This window comes from Xiphias gladius, chromosome 2 (genome assembly GCF_016859285.1).
Source record: "Xiphias gladius isolate SHS-SW01 ecotype Sanya breed wild chromosome 2, ASM1685928v1, whole genome shotgun sequence".
NCBI lineage: Eukaryota > Metazoa > Chordata > Actinopteri > Istiophoriformes > Xiphiidae > Xiphias > Xiphias gladius.
This window is the reverse complement of record NC_053401.1, coordinates 10,689,532-10,713,890: the sequence shown is the minus strand read 5'-3', so window position 1 is coordinate 10,713,890 and position 24,359 is coordinate 10,689,532. Positions and strand designations below refer to the sequence as shown.

At 39.4% G+C, this 24,359-nt stretch overlaps 1 long non-coding RNA gene across 2 annotated transcripts in view; it reads left to right on the top strand.

Annotated features, from left to right (window-relative positions):
- Positions 1-24,359, top strand: part of LOC120803469 — a 47,962-nt gene that overhangs the window by 7,630 nt on the left and 15,973 nt on the right. Inside the window, exons 2-3 of one of the 2 annotated variants that reach the window (XR_005709344.1) lie at positions 1,790-1,878; positions 4,692-4,757. This is a non-coding gene — a long non-coding RNA (uncharacterized LOC120803469). Of the gene's footprint in view, positions 1-1,789; positions 1,879-4,691; positions 4,758-24,359 lie in introns of those variants that run through there. The other variant, XR_005709343.1, reaches the window with a different exon arrangement.

Sequence of the window (24,359 nt, the reverse complement as noted above, 5' to 3'; positions counted from 1 at the left end):
AGATATTTGTTTAACTACTATATGACAAAGAAGAGCATCATATGTTTTTTAATGTAAAATCTTAATGTGAAAAGTATCTAGTAGCTATGATTGTCAGATCAGTGTAGAGTGGTAAAACGTACTGTACATGCCTTTTAAGCTGTAGTGGAGCAGAAGTATAAAGTAACATAAATGGAAATATTCAAGTAAAGTATAGGTGCCTCAAAACTTGACCTAATTGAGTACTTGAGTACTTGAGTAAATGTGCATTCCACCACTGCCTAAACGTTGTCCTTTCGAAGACAGATTGGATTTGTAGTTTTTTTCAGACTCAGTATGAGCTCAACCCATGCGCTGCCATGTCTTCCTGATGTCCTCAGGCAAAGAAAATTTCCGCTGTATCATATTAGTGGAGAACATGTTTTATAGGCTAACCAGTTAATAGTCAGTGACCTTGAGTCTGATGCTCTGAGGTGCATATGAATGTTACTCTGCTGCACTATTAATTCAGAGAGTGTTCAAACAGGAGCACCCTATTTGACACATCATGACTGTAGATGTATGTTGTATCTAACGCTGCTGGACAATGGCTGGTAAATATTTGATTTACATTTTGCATTGAATCAGCAGCATATGGGTTAATGACAGACTGTTCATTATCAAATTTTGTTTTGTGGAACCTTATAAAGCAGACATGAAAACACTGTGTAAACCACAAATGATGCAGGTATCCTTTTGGGCTAATCAGTTACAAGGTCCATTGTCTCTGAGAGCAGTTGTGGACTGGATTTCCACCTTTAATTCTAGTGTAATAGGCGTAAAGTTTGTAACAGGGCAATTGGTGTATAGTTTTTTAATAGTTTTTTAATACTAATAATAATCCACCACTAGCCGGAGGCTAATTTCTTCTGTTTGCCGTTTGCTGCTGGCCAGCTAGCATGTAGTGGGTTTTAGGAGCTTTTTTCACGAAAACAGCTGCCTGCTGCACCTGAAAACCCATGGAGAGCAGTGTGAGGGAAGCAAAACAGTAATTACATTACACACAGTCATTTGGTCCTTTGATATTATAAATATATTGACTGTAACTGCTTTGCAGCACGTTACTTTCCTTTAAGATGATGCATATGGAATACACAGTATTATATAATAATAGGAATGGTGAAATACCACTTTTATAATGCAAAGAGTTAATTTTTTGCATATGAATTGGTCCTTCAAAGTGGTGTCACGGCTTAACAACACAAGGAAACCCCAATAATTTTTTTTTTAAATGGTATTTTCATTAGAAAATAACATTGTCTGAAACATTTAAAAAATATTTCATAAAAGAAACAATCTGCATCTTAATGTAAAGACATTAAAGTAGTGATTATTGTTATTTTTTATATTTGTATTTGTATGCATGTGAATATACGTAGTTTATCGTCTTTTGCCAGACTCTGTACATTGCTGTTCATGTTATCTGAGCTTTTGTTAGGATGGTTCAATGCGGATGTCATTCCCTGATACACTGGGATAGACACTGGGCATACAGTGGTTGTATATGTGGTATGATTAGTCCACAATTGAGACAAATAATACCAGGCAAAATATTACATGGAACAGGAGCCCTGACTCACAGTCTGCCCAAATATTTCGTTGCACGAGGCACAAATGTTTGTTTAAACTCTGAAGATCATTTTTCTAAAATGACTGAACTGAAATTTCTTACTACAGTCTAAAAAAAAAAGAGAGAAACAGCATCATTTAGTTTTACTGGAAAGAGTTACAGCACTGAATTTTCCCGCCATTTTGTACATCTTGTCTGCAGGGTCAAGAGGATATGATGTGCCGTGAAGAGTGTTCATTGTGACTGGACCTGAGAAACCTGTCAGAGGACTCACTGTCCCGAACACACAGGTGAGCGTCACCGTTCGTACTGTCTGCTCTCAGACATTAATAACAAAGATCCTTGGGGTGATGGATGGTAGGCCAAAGGTTAGATCAGACATTATGAAATGTGAGCAGTATTTGATGTGTCGGGACAAGATAAGTAATCCCTCAGTGTACGGTATTTATAGTGTTTTATAACTGCAGCACTCTGATAGTGTATTCATTACATCACGGTTTCAGCACTCACCTGTATATCTACACGATGATATCAATATTAATAATGTATTTACTACTCTCTGACTTTATCTTTAAATAGGGTAATACCACAGGGTATGGAGTCTAGGGAAAAGTATATCAAACCAGTGAAAAAAGTTAGAAACTCAGAGATTGATGATCAATACTCCAGAACTGTATTCATCACCCAGGACTTAGCTGGACTGATCTTTCTATGAATTTTAAAGTGGTCCACATGTAACTATCCGAGGAGCTGAACATTTCACTTCCTTCTTTCACTCCCCTGCTGCTGCATTGATCCACAAGAGGAAAACCAGTAGTGCCCATACATGATTGAAGCCATGTAGACAGATTGCAACTCTGAGAGATTCAGCAAAGTAGAAGCCCAGCGCAGGGACTCGCAGACCACGGCCATAATGACTATTTCCTACAGTGTATAGCCTTTACAAATAAAATAGTACACCTTTTCATGGAATACAGAAACCTAATTGAGCATTGTTGTTCACACAAAATCGACCAAACAATACTGTGGCTCTTAAACAAAAAATTAACTTGATCAAATGTTCAAAAAAAAAAAGAAAAATTCAAGTAAATTAAAAAACTTCGCAGCTACCTCACATAAATTTTACTGTAATAAAAAAAGGAAAAGATTATCTAGAAAATGGTTAAAACTGTTGAAGTTATTGCCCAGTAATATATAGTTGACTAATCAGGAGGTAATAGTTTAAGCAGAACTATTGTCACATAGATTGAGTATGGAAATGACATCCTCCCTGGCTGCCTAGTTTTATTGAAACTCCATAAAAGAACTATAAGCACAGAAGTCACTTCAATCAATAAAAAGGAGAAATGAATAAAGCCATAAAATATCTTTATATTTGATATTAAAGTGCATTCCCTGCGCAGCAGAATTTTGTGAAAATTTGAATCTAAGTAAAAACAGAAAAAAAAAGCTTAGACGTTAATGGGAAAATTTCCTCGACTTTTCCTATTTTCTGCTCCTATCTTCTGTTCCAATTTTCTGTGGCCCAGTTTATTTTCAGGCGAAAAACTGCAGTGCAGCAAAAACCCGAGGTGATTATTTTCGCTATCTATTTGTATCTACCTCGTTGTAATATTGGCGATATCCTGTGCTCAAGTTGTGCAACAGTAAAGCAGACTTGTGCAGAGTTCACCTTCCAGTCTTTCTTAATGCAATGACTCCTGTGTCCACGTGTTGCCGTTTAATTTACAGACACCTGCATAACGACTTGCGTGAAAGACTATGAATGCAATCACAGTGTGCATTCAGGCAGCATTTTCTCTGCAGCTCTAGAGGCACAGTACGGAGGTCTAGTAATTGTCCAGCAGTGCAACGGGCCATCCACCCTGAGGTAGTCACACTGGAAAAGATGATGTGAGTGGAATAAGTTATTTCCATTACTGAGCATGATCTTAAATCCTATGTTTTGTCACAGTGTTAATGATGGCACCCTAACTAAGCTCAGGTTGCATCGCGTCGGTGCTGACCCTCGTGGGCTGAGTTCTGGTGACACTTTCCAATCTGTGTTAATGAGATGACTCCGCGGGTCACGGTGATATTTACAGAAACCGCTGTAGCGGCAGAGATCCACGCCTCCCCGTGGTGCTCCCTCGCCTCATTTGCATAGCTTTCAGACTTCCCTTTCTTACTCTCCCTCTTTCACCGCTCTCACTGTGCTGCTCCATGATCGACAGTCTCCTTCGCACTTCTCTTCAGTTTGTGTTGCACATGTTAATTAAAGCCTCTAATTAGCTTTCCCCACTAAAAGGCCGCATTAAATCAGAGTTGGAATGGCAAATGATTCCTGGCATTAGCATAATTGTGTTTTTGAAGTGTAAAGATTCGGGCATTAGGGATGCTAGTACGCGTTTTTGTTTCAGTGATTTGTTGTGTTTGGGGCTCGGGGCCCAAGGGGCCACTGGAGGTTGGCTGGGTAGGTTGTGGGGCCCCGGGACCCTAAAGGGGCCACACACTAATGAGGCCTGCTACTCTCTGATGGAGCAGATACAGGAAAAACAAACCTGTGATGTGGTACCCTCAGGTGGTCCTGAGAGCCTGACAAAGTAGAACAGGACACTGGTGTGTGAGCGTGGGTCTGTGTGTGTCTGTGTTTTTGTGAGTGTGACGGATAAAGGAGAGAGAAAAGATAATGTTATTATTATTTTTATTATTATTACTAGTTATTGGCATGTACCCAACCATTTGCCTAATCCATGATGGGTTGGCATAAGGCCCTAAGCAGGGATGGAGTACAGATAAATGAATATAAAAGTCGACTAAATGTAGTGATCAATCTTTGGACCTTGTGAAAATTATATAATATACTATGTTATTATTAAGTTTTAAAAGTAGTTTTTAAAAATGTGCATGATTACTTTTCTTTTAGCAAAATATTGATATTAATTCGCCAGTGTTTTACTATTTTGATCTGTGGTGCACTGGGTGATACAGTGGACCAAAACTGTAGTGTCACACAGGAAATGTCTTTTTGTTTCTAATGAACAGAAGTGATGAGGGATTTTTGTACGCATTTTGATTAAAACGTTGACATGTTTTTCCTTTTTTGTTTCAAATCCGCATTCAGGCAGGAGTCCACCACTCAGCTTCCTCTACACACAGGCCCCGCGTGACGCATTGTTTGAAATTTTGGTAGGTGCGACCTACAGTTATCCATAACATCCCTCTGTTCATAGACCTGTAGAGAAATTCATATATATCAACCGAGCGCTATAAATCCAGCCTAATATGAGATCATATTGTCTTCATTGGTACCTTATATGTCTCCATCAGCTGTATTGAGATATTCCCGTTGAGGTAGAGTGATGATTTCAGAATTGACTTCCTTGTTATTTACCAGTAATTAGTGCTGTGCACATCCAGGGCTATCAAACATGACTGCAGCTGTCACCATCCCATGAATCTTACTTCAGGGCAGAGATTATGTACTTTTCAGGAACTTCCTCTGGGTGAACTTGCTCACTGACTTCTGTGGCTAAATTATTCAGGGTGAACTTGTCTACCCAAAGGCGCAGTGGTGGAACAGTGACAGTTTGGGGGTTGTGTGATAGCTGAGAGTGTTGTCATATGAGTTATTATTGAACCAGCCAGATATACCACAATGCAGCAGTTTCCCGCTCTGGCCTTGAATCTGCTCCAGGCATGAAAACCCATTAAGATGCATGCAAGGAGGCAGTGAGAGAGTTGAAGAAATGACGGACGGAGGAAGAGGCCGCAGACTGAATTATCACCACTTCTACACAAGGCAATTTGATTAACTCTAATTAAATGATTTTTCTGTCAGCAGTCAAATAATTTCAGTTTCTTTAAAAGACATATAGGACATACTGCCATGTTCCTGAGGTGACAGATAAAACTATGTGGAATGATTTTTTTTTAACAAAAACGTCCTGTGCAGTAATCTGTGTTTATGTGTGAGGAGAAACACAAAGAAAATACAGAAAGCAAGAGGGGAGGAGGGAAGAAGGAGAGAAAGGAGAGAAACGGACAACAGACAGAAAGTGGGAGAAATATGGAGACTGCAAGCAGCGCCAGACACTGTTTGGAAGACTAACATTCATTATGTCTGTTTCACTGGTGCTGGTAGTTAGAACACAGTAGGAGATCTCAGACAGCCATCAGAGCAACCAAGGGCACTGCCAGAGGCTTGATTTACACAACAAAAAGACATTTCACCCTGTGTGACCTAGATGGGACTTTTTGTTTTTCGCAAAGTTGTGCTAAGTTTATGTAGCTGCAGCTGCCAAAAGGAAATATTCCTGTAGTACGAGCTATGACTGTTGGCAGCTGTTCTCCCTCTGCATCCGTCTATGCTCATTGCATCTGTGCCGACTGCAGATCCAACTTATGTTGTCAACAGGTGTAAAGTTATGGGCTTTACTAAAATTGCAGTAAGAGGCAGGGCTCTGCCATATTCATGCAAAAGCTAAGAGGTGTTGCTTGGCATTGTGCCACTGCAAATTTCTTTCATAAACAACAGCAATATACCATTTTATTATAAAACACAGAATAGCAGCATGCAGTTGGCAAAGAACGGGCCATGGAATTACAATATTTCTGGTGTGAATCTGGCCCCCTCTCTTGTTCTGTCTCTCCATTTTAAATTCAAATTTACTCTTTTGGCCCACATAATTATCTAAGTACAGTATTCTCAAAGCAGGTTGTGTAAGGTTTAAAATTAGACAACAACTGGTATGTACAATACCACATACTATAATATGATAAATATTAGACTTTACGACCTATTGACTCAGCTGTTATGAAAAGATACTGGACAATAACATCGTTTCACATTTACGTTTTTATAAATTAGGTGCAAGACAGTCGTGCCTTTAGGTTCACAACAACAGTTCTATTTGTTGATCTAGATTCAATATCATAAACGGGTTTAAGCAAGAATAACAGTCTACAGCCATGCTGGCCACTCTGTCAGGTTGAGACACAGCGTTGCTTTAAGCTTAATGCCAACTTCCGCAGGCTAATAGGCTCACAATAACAATGCTAAAATGCTGATATATAGCAGGTATATTGTTTATCATTATTAACATCTTAGTTTTGTGTGTGAGCATGCTAATATTTGCTAATTAGCACTAAACACAAAGCAGTGTAGCAGCTGAGACTGATTAGAATGTCATTAGCTTTGTAGGCATTTGGTCCTAAATGAAGAATTCTAAATTTGACCTGATGATGGCGCTAGATAAATAGTCAGGACCACCAAGGTTCTTAAGATTCATCCTAATGGGAACATGAATTTGTGTACCATGTCAACCTATCCAGTAGCTGTTGAGATATCTTGCTTAAAACCACCAATGTCATCCCCATGCTGTCACAGAAGGAAAAGTCAGGGGCTCACCACTATTCATCTTCTGGGAACCATGAATGTCTGTAAAATATAAAAACCTACACAGTTTAGTTAGGTCTTTTAACAGTTAATTTACACTAGATTTACTATAAAAATTCTCTCATATTTTCCTCTTCTTCTCTGACAAACAGGTAGCAATTAAAGCAGTGGGTGTTAAGCTGCTTTCACAGATGCACTGCAATTCTGAACTTTTCTACACATTCCCCAGAGGAGCTGTATGTGAGAACGCAAATGTCTGAATCAGTTGAACGGGACATTAAACAAACTATACCCTGCCAGCTCCCTAGTACAAAGTCCAATTGAGCCAATTTGTAAATAGAGCAGGTAACTGTCCATGATAATTCACAGCGAGCGAATGGTCATGTTGATGACATTTCTTTGATGTGACTGGCATGAAACCGGAAGAATACAGACATCCGAGGGTGAAGAAGAAGGGTCATTTATAAAAAGGGCAACAAAAATGTCCAACTGGAGAGACAACGAGGTTCGGGAACTTTTGCCGGTAAGGGTCGAGGCTGAAGACGTCAGACAAATTCAAGACACGGCAAGAGGTTGTCTATGATGTGACAAAACAGTGCGATTTTTGCTGCGTACTTTTTGCCTAATGTCCTGCCTCCTGCACGCTCTACCCAGGCACCACCCCTCACCTAAACCAGACATAGCATTTCCAGTAGGTGAAAGCGCGTCCGACAAAGACAATCTCCTGTCGTCCTGATTCTCCATACATTGTCTGGAGCTCATATTAGAAAACAGCTTTACACCATAACAAGTCTGTGTTTCTTCATTAGGTCATTAGACTTTAAATGAAGCACGATGTGCTTACAGGTGACCATTTATTAGCCATTTCACAGCAGCTCGGAAAGTGACTCAGCTAACGTGAACTGAGGACCAAAGCAATCTCTTCAGCCACCACAGTATAAAAACAAAAAAAGTTTTAACTTAAAAAATCACAGGTTTGAGCATTTTTTTCTTTATTTTGTGAGAGATTTAATCTATACAACAAAAGAAAAAACTCATTACCTGAAGTCACTGTATAGGTCGTTTCTGTCTAAAAATTATCATTTTATTAATCAAGGACTACTGGCCTTCAAAGGTGTTGTCATCTATTTTGTGCTGTTAATTTTACATGAAAAGAATGTGACATATTTTTACATTTAGCAGAAGTACTGATTGTACAGTCCTAGATGATGGAAAAATAACATCACCTTTTTAGAGTGACAGACAAGCAAGATGGAAGCAAACCAATGACAAGTTGACAGGAGCAAGAAAAAACTGATATTTTCATTAAAAAGTCCCAGGGCCTCATTTAAGATACGGAGTGGGAGAAGGGGGCTCCAAATATCATTACATAAATATGACAGGTAAACACACACTCATACACACACACACACACGCACACAGTCACACACTCTCTCACACACACAAACACACACACACACACACACACACACACCCTCTGCAGCCCTGATTGAGTGTAAGTGTCTGCGTTGGCGGTCAAGGTCAGCTGATAATGGGAGAGATTGAGGACAGGGTGAGACGGTGGGGGGGGGGGATCGGCAGCAGTCTCAGGTAATGAGATTTACGACCCTGAGCTCTCACTGCACCCCCACACCCCCTCACCCCCTCACCCATCGGCTAACATGATTTATAGATCTAATAGACGTCAGCGCTCCTGCCTAAGATAGAGGCTTCACATTATCACTGAGGGAGAGTCATCCGTTCAAAAGGGCAAGACTACAGAGACAACTCTAGCAAGATGTCCCCTTGTGTGTGTTTGTGTGTGGGTGTTTGACATGCTGATGCATCAGCGCATGCCACAAAGTTGTCAGAGTGAGTATGTGCTGGCATTAAACATACTAGTTATGCAGTTTCTTTAAATTATTTTGTCCCAGTGTTGGGAAAAGTCAATTTAAATGTAGTTACATACAAATAAATACAAACTTTAGAAAAGTAACCCTTTAAAGCTGTACTAATTAATATTTCTTTTATTAACAGTTCCCTTCAGGTCTAGTGAGGTTTTTAGCATCTTTCAGCTCATTGTTTTGGTTTTACTGGCCACATAATGTTTTGGTTCAGTCTAACCTCTCTCATCAGGGTCGTTTTCAGCCGCAACAACTAGCACCTAGCTAGTAAACATAGTGGAGCATTTGGCAGCTAAAGAGCCAGATTCTTCCCTCAACAGTTGGTGGAGACCAAAAGCAGAGCTAAAAGGAGAGGAAATATTAGACTTATATTCATTGGGTAGTGACTCCAACTAAATACCAATGTTGCTCTGTGTCTGCTGGATGTTTAAGTAGGCAGTTGTTAGCTAAGAAGTTTGCAGGTTGCTAACATGTTTGCCACAAGTTTATACAGTGACAATATGTCAAAAGTTGTTCACCAGTTGTTCTGCTGCCTCCAAATGGCCAAAAAAAAACTCTTTGTAGGTTTAACATTGCACAACTGTTTCCCTCTTAGCCATCACTCTCACCAGTGTCACTTTAGGAGACACACAACAGATATAAAATACCATAGCCTGGATTTTAGAAATATTATGGTCATCAAGTCCAAATTCAAGCACAAGAACAAATATAAGACATATCTGACCACCAACCAAACTCACAAAAAATTACAAAATTTTAAATTATCACTTTATTTAAATGTTCAATCATAGTTTCTTTAAATTTAATCCCTTGACATTATGGTCCGTTGCCAGCGATGTAATTCTGGTTGAGAATCCTAAATTCATTTTGTTTTGATTTAGTTAGTTTTGCACATAAAACAGTTGAATTTAGTCTAAAAATGATAGAATGAGACTTAAAAATCAACTGTAGAATGTAAACTCCTATTCATTTCACTATAAACTCCCCAGATTTCCTCTGTTTACCTTGTTTTCTCCAATGGGGGCTACAGCCCTGCAAACATGTTGTTGCTAATTGCTTTAAATCCAACATGACTGCTGTAGAAACTCCATTTAAATTATGATTTTTCAAGCAGTAACATGTTTGTATGACAAACCAAAGGAGTTTTCTTTGTTTCTCCTCTACCAACAAACATTTTCACACATTCTGACATTGTCATCTTAACTAAATACTGAACAAAATCAATCTAAATAATACTATTTGTTTGCCAAATATAATAAATGTAAAGAATGTTGCGGCAATAACAGTCCAATATTAAAATGTAACTAAAAACAGGTTACATGAATTAAAAAACAAACATAGAAGGCGATTAGCTGCCACATAGAAGTAATGTGATTACTCTAACATGCCACCCTTCATGCTGTTGTGCTCCAACTCTAAACAAAATTCAAGTGAAACAACACATAAACGATGCTATTGTTCCAGTACGCTGCACAAGTCAGCCAAGGAACAGCGACAGTAAGGATGGAAGCCATTGAACTTACTGCTCATTACCAGTATGCAGCAAAACAACAGAGGCAACATCCAGTGTCTGTTCAGCTCTGTTTACTGAAGCTTCTGCACAAAAAAAACCCCCAACAATATGGTGACAGCCAGATTGCTTCCCAATAGATGCAGTGCTAATATTTGTACTAGGCCTGCTGTACGTGTTGAAAAAGATGGTAGATTGGATTTTGAGCACACGCTTACACACATAAACATGTATAAACACCCCCTTCATTTGTTTGTTCTTATGCAGTCTCCCATCTCGGTGTATTTTGAGAATTAAACCAATAAGCCCCCCTGCTAAACCCAGCCTAGCAGTTATTGATGTGCAGCCTTTTTATTGTCTGGAGTTTATTCAGTTCATATTCACTGTGTCTGCCTTTGTGCCGAGAAGCAGTTACTTTAAACAGATTGACACTGAAGGGCTCAGAAACACATGAGCAGCTGTGAAATTTCAGGCAAAAAAATGTTGTAGAAATCACATGAATGCTCTGATATCTGCTTAGCACACAATTATTTTCCTCAATTGTTTTTCAAAGTTTGCATATTAATTTTTCATTTTGTTGAAAAAGATAAATAAAGGCAAGATTAAGGTGTTTTTAGAGATTGAAAATGTTTCTTAAGCGACATTGCAGCCAGTCACTGAAAAGAGTTTCAAGCTAAAGGTGGCTCAAAACCAGTCTAAAGGACATTTATACAACCATATTTCAACTGTTTCCAACCCCAGGACATCTTTTATCTCTTACATTATATCACTTACATTACATCAGTCAGCTGTGAGCATTTGACACACAAATTTTCTCTTCTCATTTGGATTTAAAGAGAAATGCCAAATTGCACTACTAGTGCAGGAAATACAATTTGCAACTCAGCCCACTTCCATTTCACAATCTAATTTTAAATCATTAAACACAGATTACTTTTAGCCTGACTAGGAGTCACATTTTTAAAATAGAAGGCCAGAATATCACTAATGTGACTCAAACGCCTCTTCATTTTCAGGAGCACTGCACAGTTTCATTTGCAGTTGCTTATAGCATAAAGAGTTGAGAACTGACTTTTACTGATTCTACAGTGTAACTTAGCAATACTGAGGTTCAATCACTACATACAAACATTTTCCGTGAATAACAACAGTAATATTGTAATAGTACCAGAGCGTCACTGCTGTCTATCTGTAAATGCAGACATTTAATGTAATGTAGTATATAGCATCGCAAACTTCTGAGGAAATAAACAACCACTGGCTTGAACTGCCCAGCGCCTAATCTTAAAATTTGCTAAAAACTAGGATGTTCATCTGTTTTAGAACGATATTTAGACTTTTTTAAAAATGAAAGTATATATATGTTATCAATATATTTACAAATATATAGCAATGCATATATTGTATACATGTTTTTAAATGTCATCTCTCCAGTTTGATTAACACACTTGTTCTATTTTTATTTATTCCATTGAATTAGTTCTTTATCTTTTTTCTTAGTCTTTTCGTTGTGCTGCTGTGATGTGAATTTCTCCTGCTGGAAATAAGTAAAATCTTTGGATTAATTAGTGAAGGATCAGAGAAACTAGCATATTACCTTTTCAAAAATATGCCACAAAGGAAGCATGAAGCCCCAGACACACCTAGTATTCCCATGAACCAGCTTTTTCAGAGATTATTTTGATGACACTCGTGCCTTATTACACAGATCACAGTGAGAGACAGAAAAGAACAGCTGTAATGACAAAAAAGTTCTGCTCTTAAAACTTAACATTTTGTAGACACCTCAGGCAGCTGAGTCACCTGAAGCTGCTCCCCCATGCATGCCTCGGAAAATCATATTGTATCATCTCTCCTATATCATTTTATCTCATCATACCCAGTGTCTCTGTGCAGGTTTATGTCGGTGCTCAAACCCACAGGGAAGTTTGTCATCTTGATAACAGGTGGATGATGGAAGATGTGGAAGATGTGTAGTCAGGCAAAAATACAGATTTTGTTTAAAAAGTAGTAGATGCTGCTAAACTGCGAAATTAAAAATCAAACAAACAAAAAAAAACCTTTCATCAAGATTTCAATAAAAATGTTAATTTAAAACAGACACACAGAGAAAGGCTTCGGATGCTGTTATTAATTTTGTTTATTTGTCGGATACTGAGCTCTTTTCACCTGAGGTAATGTTCTCAGCTGCGAGGACAATAAATAGTGCTGTTCAAGTGCCTCGACAATTTTCAGCTCAATGGAGAAAATGCACTGTTGATTTCTCTGTGGTGTCTCTGCTGCTTTATTAACACAGAACTAAAGGGGCATTTTTTTCCCCTCTGTGTTAATACCTCTGTTGGTTTAAAAAAAAAAAAAAAAGTCTCCTGAGCTCTTAGAAAAGCATGGATATCTGGAGGTTATAGAAGTAATCAAAATGCAGTCCTTGAGGGAGAAAAATAATAAAACTTTAAGGTTATGCTGAAGACAGCTTTCTATTCTGGTTGGACAATATAGTATAACACTTTAGTCTGACTTCTCCTATCTAGGTTATCATTTCCTTCTATGGTATATCAGACAACCTTAAAATGTACAGTTTTCTGAGGCTAAATCTTTTATAAATGAGACTCTCATTTCATTTATTAGATGCCAAACTGAGTTTCAATTTTGAGGGACAAACTAAAATCCGTCAGATTAATAGACACACACTCGGTGAAAACCACATCTGGCCACTTTGAGCACATGCATTCAAACAAGTACAGTAGCAGCCCTTTAATGCTAAAATATTACAGCTTTGTTTCAACACAGTGGAGTGCCCGTGTTGCCAGAGAGAGCTTAAAATGGCTGCTGAAAGTCAGAATACTGGAGCTGAACCAAGCCCAGCAGACGGTGGACAGGCTTGTGGTTGGATGGCTGGGTTCGAAGGCAGCAGCTTGTTAGGGTGGAAATGGATTAGCAAGAGGCACAATGGGAGTCTTAGGCGTGTCTGTGGTGTTGTGTTAAAGCCCTGCCTACGTTGCCTGGGCTGCTAGACTCATTTATGCCCAGCGGTGCATGCAGCAGCCAACTCTCACACACAGGGCTTTTCTAATTGCCATGGTTTCTTCTGTGCTTGCAGCGACAGCCTTGATTCAGCATCCATCAGAGCTATGAATTAACCTGCAGCGCTGCACAATTGTTATGTTTGTCACATGCAGCTGGTAGTGGAATTATTTCTCTACACTGTTGTGTTACAATGTGGGGGACACTGTAGAGAGTTTTATAGCGGGATGGAGAATTTCTGAACAATGAGCAGGTTTCCTTCACCTGCCGATCCAAACATAACACAAATACTTAAACTTTGGTTCAAACATGCTAAAGTTGTCATTCATTATATTTATTTTCCCTTCCTTCGAAATGCTTATTATAACAACATATTAAAACACTGGTAGCCCCCCACTAGTCAGCATTGTGGTGGTGGTTTCTATGTTTTTAGCCATGCCAGTAGCAGCATGGCTCTAGGGATGGCAAGGTTGGTTGGTCGGTCCACCACATTGGTCCAGGCTGAAATGCACTGCCTTGCACACTAAACTGAGATGTGTTAGCATTTAGCTCACTGCACCTCTGCTCCTGGGTGCGGCCTGACAGAGCCACTAGCACAGCTGTGGACTCCCAAGTCTTGTTTTTATATAAATAAATTACTTGCTACTCTATTGCCAACTCATATGGGACAATAGTTATTCAACTTTAAACCTGTTTGTTATGATCTGGGCATGAAGTGAGGCAGTATACACGGAACAGTTACAGTAATTTATTTGGCTGAGTCTGAAAAAACGTTCTATTTGCTGCGTCATCCACGATATTTACAATCCACAATTTTTTTTTAGTGTAATTTATTTACCATTTGCGCGCAACATCCACTACATTTTGTTAGAAATCCTACATTTGATACATTTGTATATAACATTATGCAACACTGTAACCATCAGTGATGCTGCAAAAGACACTTAATGAGTTTATTAATTAAGTGTCTGAAACCTCTGTTGATGGCTCACTTTTGAGTAAACCGAGTGAACTAATAGTTAAATACTATGACAAGTCAAAATGTCTGCTGTGAAAAAGGCCTATTCACACTGACATTCACAGATACAGGCAATTTAGAGCCTCCAGTTGACCAAACCAGCATGCCTTTGGACTGTCACGCAGGCAAACTCCACACAAAAAGTTTATAAATGGAAAATCCAATAAAGAAAGACAGCAGAAGTGGAGGCACTGTGTTGAGGCACTGACAGGTGATCCCTGGGGAGTGCAGTGGAGAGAAAAGATACCACAATAAAGACATTGCAACAAAGAAAAACGCTAGATGTTCCTAAGCTAATGGTCTCACATCGTCTGCCAGCAAATGTATTCAATACTTGTATGTTAAAGGATACATCTGGTGACATTCTGTATTTTTCTTATTTCATATCATACCTCATTCTAATGCCATTATTAGATCATATACACTGATCTTCATCATTGCATATTTTAATGAGTTTGCCTACCTGATCGTACACGTGTAGTGAATTATTGTAAACGCGAATTAGGCTTCTTGTGCGTTTTAGCCCACACAGTCTATAAATAGCTATTGATATTTAAAACCATGCCTATTCCTTCAATTACATAATTTTTTATTTTTCAAACAAGTTTCGGTGCATTTGACATTAGTTTGCAGAACTGGTCAATGGCAAAAAATACAAAAGCGTTCTAGGACATTTTAAATTTCAAAATTACAGTGTGAGGATGAGGCATAGCCTACATTTTCCTCAAATGTCATTTTTTTCGAAGGCGTGCGTCTAATGAGGATGTCCCCTTTCTTTTTCCATTATTTGTCAAACAATGAAGATGACTCTCCGCCATCGACTCGCCAGGACACAACCTCTCAGCTGAGTGTGCCCACACACATTCATATAGAGCATGTCGGGGCGGGACTGATAAAGACAGATTTCTCTATCATCATGCTAGTGGTCATACAATGTAATCAAAACTATTTTATTAGAATCAAAAAAGAATATAATAAAGTAGCCGGCTGGAGTAAGATCAGTAGTCGCCTGTTTGGCTGGCAGCCAATGCTTATGGAAAGCTTTGATTAATCCGTGGCGGAAAATAGTCCCCAATGCCGGAATTCCACTGTGGGAACGTTTAGATTAAAAAATAGATCATTATTTTTCTATGGAAAATATTCTTGCAAGTTTTTTTAACTGTTGTGTAGCAAAAATATGGCTACATATGTATGTATACAGCCATAAGGAATCCTATATTTTGTGTTAATAAATTAGACCTACTTTATCAATAAAAACCATTTTTTTACATTGTGGCTCAGCGAAGTGTCAGCTCAATAATGCACGTGACTGCGTTACTTAGAAAAAGCAGTGCAATGTGCAATGAATGGGCTATTTGTTTTGTTTTCATATCATCATCACGATCTTTTGGACTAATCCGATTGACAACAGTACGCCTATTATGCCGCATACACTGTTAACTAACCAACAGAGGAGCAAGTGTTGAAAAGTTTGAAAGATAGCTACATTGGGTATTCTCTCTGGCTTCGCAAGTTGTGCTTGGACTTGGATTCAATTACCAGACTACAGTTTCCGAATGAGGAAAGGGTGAGAAGATAACGCATTTTTCCGCCATTTGGACCTGTCAAGTTAACGTGAGGATTCACATTTAGAAACAGTTAGATTTGGTGTTCTTGTCTTTCTGAAACGGGTTGCGATATGCGCCACAGCCGTCACCCATCTGGTTTGTAGCCTACAGATTGCAAGGCTATGTTTTTAGCATCTTATACCACCAAAGTATCTCTAATATCTTCCATTTGTTATTTTCAATCAATTAATTTCTTCATTTCTTGAACCCTCCCCTCCCTCCATTCTATCTCCTAACCCCCAAACACATTCCAGGCAAAGACATTTTCTTTGTTTTAGGCCCTGTATTTGTGCCTTTTTTTTTTTTTTTTTTAAAGGTTCAAGTCTTCAGTAGGAACCAATCGGCTTGGGGCTGAAAGTATTGAGAGACAGACTAACACATTGGTAGATTTCAACTTTTCATTGGATTGGTTGACCATCAGAAAACTATAGAACAACATAAGCCTTATCCCTCAAATCTTTCAATCAATCGTGAAACACACCACCATGAGCAAAAGAACAGCAGAAGTCTAGTTTTGTTTGAAGAAATCCCTAACTAGAAAATTTTTAAAGCGTCTCATTAGTTTTGTGCTAAAAGTAGCCAAAACCAAATGTGTGTGTGGTCATGGCTTTAGTTTTGTGCAAGTGCAGGCTGGGTAAATGAGGATTGACAGGCCCCTGATGCCCCCTGCAGCGGATAAATGGATAATCGAGAATCCTGTTGTGACGCCCCCCCACCCTGTGTCTGAGATGAGACACATAGCCATCTGAGCACTCCGATGACACAGCCAGAGATTGATTTTGTGTGTGTGTGTGTTTAAGAATGACAGAAAGATGAATTTATTCTCTGACTTTCTTAGTATAAGTCACACTATTTACATTTTCATTTCTCATATTATAATGCCATGACAGTAATGCTATTCTGTTGCTGCCTCCATAGTGTCAGTTCTGCATTTGTGCCTTGTGCATTTACTGTGGACCTCTGAAGAACAGGCAGGGACACATGTCATATACGAGATTTGAATCCAACTTGCACCCACTCACATTTTATCATCTTTACCCCCTTTACCCACTCAGAAATAAATATAGTGTATATGATGAGAAGTACAAACTTGAATAAAGCTACAACTAATTATTACTTTTCTGATGAATCAATTAATTAAAAAATTATTTTTTGACAAAATGCCATTATGGTGCTCAAAAAAAAGGAAATGTGTGCTTCTACAGTTACAACTGAGCTAACTAAGTCTACAGAGGAAGATTGTGTGATATGATCAAAAGCTCCAGAGCACCTTCTGAAAAGACTGTAATGAGATACAGTGCTTTAAAAACAAATGTTTTGTCTATCAAATGACAAAAACAGTGAAAAATGCCATGGATGATCAATCTTCAGATCGCTTATTTTGTCTGAACAACAATCCTAAACTCCAAATTATTTAATTTGCAATGATATGTAACAGAAGAAAGTGTAAAATGTTCCCATTTGAGAAGCCAAAACCAGCAATTGTTTGCCATATTGCTTGATAAATGACATAATTACATTACTGTCAATTGATTAATAGACTAATTCTTAAAAGTTTCTCTCTTAAACTTATGAATACAAAGCAAAAACATAAAATCTCAATTATCTGATCTGTGTACAAGCATTTGTATTCTGCATTCACATTGTCTTAATTGTCCTAATTAATAATTTTTAGCATTACAGATGTAGGGAAGAAGAAAATGAATAAATAAATCCAGAAGTTCAGAAGTAGAAAAATGTATTTATAAAAGAAAAAGTATTTAAAGTAAGTAAGGGAGCGATCTTCTTGTCATACGTACATTTGAATACTAGTCCAAATGACAAAAGTACCAAGTTGTCTGTAAACATATGAGTATATAGTAGATACATTAGGTCCCACAGTGTTGCCACTACAACAGATACAGTTGTTCCAGGCCAGATCCCTCAGCCTGGAAATCTGCTTCCGGCCCCTCTCAGTGCCCATGAAGTTTAAGGGCAGGGCCCAGATTTTATACACTAAGACTGGTATGTTTTATACATTTGTTTTGCCTATAAATTGCCAGAAACAGTTGAATTAGCCTCAATACTTTTACGCTAACATAAGGCACTATCGACGACACTCAAAGCCACAACACTGAGAGAAAAGATTTAACAATTTGCACTCACTGGATGGAAAAACAGGTATTTGCAAAGCAAAACTGTCTTTTTCAAAATCAAGAAAAGGATGTTTACTTTGCCTGGCCTTTGATCAAGGATGAGAGAGAAATGTAATAAAATAAAAGCCAGGCAAAGGATATAGACTACTGGGCGAGTCACGTCACTCTGCAATGCACTTATCAGGTGGGGATTTTCTGGAAGTGTCAGTCGGCATAGGAAGCCTTCAAGGCTCTCGGGGAAAGGGGATGCTGCGGTAGTGACAGGGCTATCTGCCTCTGACAGCCCAAAGACCTAAAACCGGATGGCTGTGAGAGATAAGGCTCTGTCGGCACTGGACACACACATACAGACAGGGGACAGACACACGCACGCACACACACACACACACACACACACACACACACACACACACACACACACACACACACACACACACACACACACACACACACACGCACATACTGGATGCAGGCGTATTTGCCCGCACACGCACAAACACATGAACACACAAACACACAGCCAAACACTGGCATTCACTTTGCATTAACAAATTCCCTATTGCCTGACCACTCGCTCATTCATCCACTCATGTGCACTGACACACACACACACACACACACACACACACACACACACACACACACACACACATACACACACATGCTGGCTCCCTGTCTGCCAGCCAGTGAGGCTTCCCATTAGCTGTGGTGCAGTGTGCTGGGTGAGGAGCGCTGGGGCGAGAGACATCAATTTGCTTCCTCTAATGCGCTCGCTGCCCCCACAAGACATATTGATTATTTCTTCCCCGCAAAGCGACAAATAGCAATTTCGGGGGCATAATGGAGATAGATGGTTGGTTTATAAGAAGCCCCCAAAGAAAAGTTGTAAGGGGGTTGAGGGCTGCGATGGGGAGGAGGCAGGGGGATGGGGATGCTCTTCCTCCTCCCACTCATGATTCCCCCGTCTCTCTCCGTCTCTCTTTATCTGTCTCTGTCTCTATATCGAGTTTTAACTTTCTAACACCTCCACCTTTTCCATGTCGCCCCAGCTTTCACACACAGTTTAGAAGAGAATACAGGGGATAAAATACAGAATCAAAATGAAAGTTGAACAAATAAAGAAGCAGGGTGTGGTTAAAAATAAATAAATAAATGTGAGAGATGGATGTATGTACGAGAGGGTGAAGGTATGGCAGGGCTTTGGGGTGCGCAGATGTTGAGGAGCGCCACCAATGCACATTCATTACGTGCCTCCCCCCAGGAGCGTTGCCTCCTCCCGTCTTAATGGTTGCACTGCAGAGAGCAGCTGCTGCCGCAGTGTTTGCTCTGCCTCACCCTCTGTCTGTTACATCTACTTTATATCCTCCTTGTTAGCATCAGTGTGACTGATCCATAGGTTGCTCTTATGGTGAGATAATGAATATTTGATTCCCAGTACGCTGCAGGTTAACTTCAAAAGTTTGAAGTTCATTTTAAGTTTTGGGGCGAGTTCTGTTTTAAGGACTGATAGCTGGATTGTTATAGACATGTATAGTTAAAGGGGCCGTTGTATTATCTTTGCTAGCCTAAAGGCTGTTCTTACTACATCCCTTGGCCAGATTAACTCATGAATAGTCACACACTCTGTTTCTTTTTTTTGTTTGTTTGTTTTTCCATTCAGCAATGGTAAGCAGGCAGCTGCTTTCAAATCTTAAGAGAAGTGAGACCTTTTGAAAAAGCAGACATCAGTGTCATCCAACAGCCTGTTTGAATTGAAAAATGGGGTGACAAGAGATCACACATAAATCATAAAATATGTTGTTAATACCCAAGCCGAGCATCGGATTTGTGCATTCAGATTACTTTTGTGCTTCCATTTCTGCCTTCATTTATTTCCAGAAATGTTTTTAAACTTAATCAGATCTCTGTCCTTTTCAGACTTCCACAGGAAACTAAAATGTCTCTTCTCCTCCAGACAGCTACAGTGTTTACATTGTTATATAACGCGACGACTGATTTGAGGTAGCTGATGGCTGCCGGCTGTAGAAGCCAGTGTTGTTGCAGACACTAGGCAGTAAATGAGATAATACATGTGTGCTGCTCATCACATGACGTACGGATGGGAATGTTGCTCAATAGTTCAGCTGCAGACAACGTTTTCTCTCTAAAGAGATGATGTCCCCTCTTGATAACTCTTGTGAAATCTTTGATGTAGTCCAGACTGCTAGAAGCCATACTGCTGATCTTACCGGCAGTTGCGGGTACACAAACACGTGGCTTTGGTTTGGCTTGGTGAGTGATATCATGAGCCGCATGCACTGTGAACAAGTGTTTTAAGTTTAGGTATGCAAACCCTGAGGGAGTAAGAAAGTAAGTAAATATTTGAGTATTGGCACTTGGGAGGAAAATTTCAACTTCTTTTGACTCTGCTCTGGGATATCTCTATTTGAGTATAATACTGTTTAACTGTGTAAAATTATTTCTCATATTAGTTTAATCAGCAAACCAGTCATTACCATATCCAGTATATCTTTCATGCATGCGGCGCTGTGCTGAACATCCCAATGACAAACTGATTTTTGTGCCGCATTGACGTCATGTTGTTCCGACCATAACTGCGAGCAGCCGAGTTGCCAGAAACGTTCACGTCGTCCTCCTAGTTGTAATTCGGAGTCAGAATTGCTTGAATATCGTGTATTTCTGAAAGCTACGATATGTGTCTGTGGGTGAAAAACCTAAAAGAAGCTATATATTGATAAGGTACCACTCCAAATATGTAACACAACAAAATAAGCTAATTTGTGCTTTTTAATAGTAAATACAAGGCTAGCAGGGGGGTAGCTATCTTGGAGTAACGTGTTAACACTCCCAAATTGGAATTATGAGATGTTATTTTATTTGCTTTTCACACAAAATACATTTCTACGTGTCACTGTAGGAAAAGCGAAGGTATAAAAAATACAATGAATGGGTGTTGTTCGTGCTTCCTCACTGTCAGTGTTACAGTCATGACTTACTGGGACACTTGAACAGAACAGAGCCATTGTTAATGTTACACCTGTGCTCTTCCCACCATGACATCTTAAAATGTCTGCTGTGTAACAGGCTCTGTGTGCATCTAATGGCCGAACAGAGGAAAGAAATGCTACAAACATAGAGTGTACAAGCATAAGTCATTTTCACTCCCAATCTTACTAAAATATTATATTTTACGTCGATAAAATATTATGTTCAGTTTCAACGCTGAGTGGAAAAAGAAGAAAAAAAAACCTCTCAGCTACAAGTATCTTCACTCAGTGGTCCATATTTATTACTGAGCAAAGGTCATTAATAACTCAAAACTGACATTTACGCTCAGGTTTTCAGACATTTGCTAACGTGCCACATTTTTCAAGTGGGTGATCCATCTATTCTCTGTTGTGTGTAGCAAGTACACCAAGACCAATTTCTGCAAATGTATCATACTTTGTGAGCAGTGTTTTTGATCCAGGCCACAGGAGTCTTTTGCATCCTCAATGTGTGAAATACTGCAGGGAGGGTTCGGGGTCTTTGATCTCCGATTTTTCTCAGAGAGCAGTTCCTTTGAATATTTCATCTATCTTCTTTATTCCTTTCAAACCACTGTCATTGTTTAGTCAACAGAAAATCTTGCAAATCAAGTCCTTGTTTAAAGCATAATTATTAATTATTCAGTATTTATGAATACTCGGTTTGACTGACAGAGAAAAGTGAAGTTGTTACTTGTCTGCAGCAAGGAAATGATTTAGATGTCAAGTAAGCACTTTCATATTTTGTAATATTTTATAATGCATACATAATACCGTCAAATAAAAGAAGAAAAACAACCACTTTTTGCGGTTCAGGGCCAAAGTTTTAGTTTACTTGGCCATTTAAGGTAACATTTAGAGGAGTTAGTGATGCTGGAGAAAGACTCCACCCCCAAAATTAATGGATGTGCTTTGCCAAAGCAACAAATGTAACAACTGGGCTAGCTGACCAAAAGAGAAATATGGCACAATCTAGAGTGTCGTATGCGTGGAATGCGTGGAAGCGGATACTCTTTCTCAAAGCTGAAGTAAAACAAACATTATACTATATAATGTCGTCAAACAAAGGACATGCACACAAACACAGCATCCAAAACACAATGCAGTAAACTAACAGGAGTTAGTTGTTTAGATTGTTTTTACTAAGCTGCAGTGACAGAAGAGAGTACTATAGGTTTGTAACTAATCTAACGAGGAAGTTAACATTACCTGGGATAGCATTTCGAATTATACATTAATCCACATAATCCCACTGTGCTAGTGTTGTGTTTTTAGGACTTCGTTGCTATAAAACCCTTGGCACATTGTATGGACAAATACCATGATATAGAGTATGCAACGAGACACCAAGTAATATAACTAAGTAATATAACGTAAGATAGGTTTTGAGTAAGCAAATTGTCACTATACTTGCTGCTGCGAAGTTAACATGCAGAGAGGACAAGAAAGTTTCCCAGAGCCAACACACCAGCTGAAGACTGCAATACTCACAACTCTCCTGCTACTATAGCTAACATCACACCAACAGCATATCTTGGCAAACTAGAAGGTAATCCGAATGTCCGTGGGCAAGTAGTTTAATGTTACCGGACACACAAATGTGACACGGGTACCAGCTTGCTAACTAACTAGTTGGGAGTAGCTATCACAAACATTAGCAAACCGGACAAAACAATACTGAGCTATCGGCTCTGTGAAACATAGAAAAGCGAATGTTTTACACACCCGACAAGCAGAAATAGAGCAACCTCCACATCCATCTTCATGCCTTTCAACTCTCCGAAGTCTCAGGACCGATGGAAAGCCTCAATGATGTTAACGCAGGCCTTTGCCCTTCCACTTCTTTCTCAGTTTTTGTTCTTCTCGGTCCGAGCCGAGAAGTGTTTTCCATTTACAGAGCCAGGGCTGTGTAGGAACACCAGTTTTTTTTCCGTGCGCACACAGAATTGGACAGCTTGTGCACCGTGAGGAGATATTCATTGAATTTGACAAGTAGTCAATTATAAGTGTGAATTAGAATTGCTAACTCCACCTTTACAATCTTGCAAAGTTTTGCTAGATATGCTTAAAAATACAACAACTAAAGAAAGGTTCAAATAAAAAGCATTAATTTCCTCCCTCTTGAGTACTTACATTTTGCAGATTATAGTCCAACAACAGCGATAAGTGAGCTCATCTGAAATGTTTCTTGACCTCATGAAATAAAGCAAGCACGACAGGCTATTTTGTTGTTTTTTAGCGATAATGGATCAAAGATTTAATCGTATGCAACAAGCCTGCAGTGGGCCATTAACCACAATAAATTATTTCCAAAGCTAGTTTGAAGAATTACAAGAACTTTAACCGTTTCAGCGGCTTTTACACCCCTTCACTGGCATCCATTATCAATTTAGTTTGTTAAATGAAGGTAATGTAGCCATTACAAAGTGTATCAGCAGCAAGTTCTCTGCTTGCATGTAAACCGACACCCTTAACGAAATGGAATTTTTAAACACCCTGGCCAATCCTCAACAGACTAATAACCTCTCTTTCCCCAGAGATTCAGCAGACCTAAAGTATAGGCAGCAGCCCAGACATACAGAAGTGACACAAAACCGCATGCAAAATGAGCTTATTATCCCTTCTACTATCGATGCAGCATGGGCAAGCTGTCAGTGATCACAACAGACATGTTATATACGACAGCGGCATTACGGGCCCGCACCTGATAAGAGGAATGATCCACAGCAGAGATGAAAACAGACAGGCGAGATGGAGAGGAAAGAGGGGGATGGATGGCGGGGATAGAGGGGTAGAGCAGTTGTTAGTGAGAGGTGATGTGAGGATATCGGGTCGGATGGAGGGAGTAGAAAAGTTGGAGAAAGGAGAGAAGATATGGAAGTAATGGTGGAAAATGAGTTTATGTAGAGAAAGCAATGGCAGTAAGGAAGGAGGACAGGGTGGTTAGATGGAGGGATAGTGGGATGGAGGAGGGGAAGATGGAGTGATGGAGGGGTGAGGGTGCTGGCTATTATCCTGCATCGATTTACTCCAGTCAGGGATGGCTGGAAGCGTAATGAAGTGTGGGATCAAGGGGTTGCCACGTGCGCTTGTCTGCGCCTTATAGCTTTCTGGATGTATTGTGAGATGATGTGTCACCTGTGTGTGTGTGTGTGTGTGTGTGTGTGTGTGTGTGTGTGTGTGTGTGTGTGTGT